Source organism: Megalops cyprinoides, chromosome 19, assembly GCF_013368585.1.
Source record: "Megalops cyprinoides isolate fMegCyp1 chromosome 19, fMegCyp1.pri, whole genome shotgun sequence".
Taxonomy (NCBI): domain Eukaryota; kingdom Metazoa; phylum Chordata; class Actinopteri; order Elopiformes; family Megalopidae; genus Megalops; species Megalops cyprinoides.
In genome coordinates, this window is record NC_050601.1 from 2,113,940 (window position 1) to 2,114,378 (window position 439).

Below are 439 nucleotides of genomic sequence, written 5' to 3' on the forward strand. Positions count from 1 at the left end.
TCTTACAATTGTTTTCTTTTTGCATTTTTTCTGCCCTGTTTTAGAATCGGCAACTGGATTAGACTCACCTCAATGTGGCAACCACTAATTTTCCAATGCACTTGAACACCCAGGACAAGTCAGCCAGCACACCACAGTGAGCTACGCACCACAGTACCTGAGATCGACGCGATGAGAAACCCCTGCTGACACACCTAGCCTGTCCCTGGCGTCATGGAGAAAACCTCACTGCAGCGGGGTCGCAGGCACTGTCAGCTGACGACGCGGCTGGGATCGAACCTGGAGCGTAAAGCTCAGCTTGCACTCAAGGAGAAAGCATTAACCACTGAGCAACTTATGAGGCCCACAGTTGGGTTTTTTTTAAAGCTGTTGTGCCAGATGTCACAGTACAGCATACACCCTATTGACTCCTTCAGTGTGGCCACATCCTCCACAGACT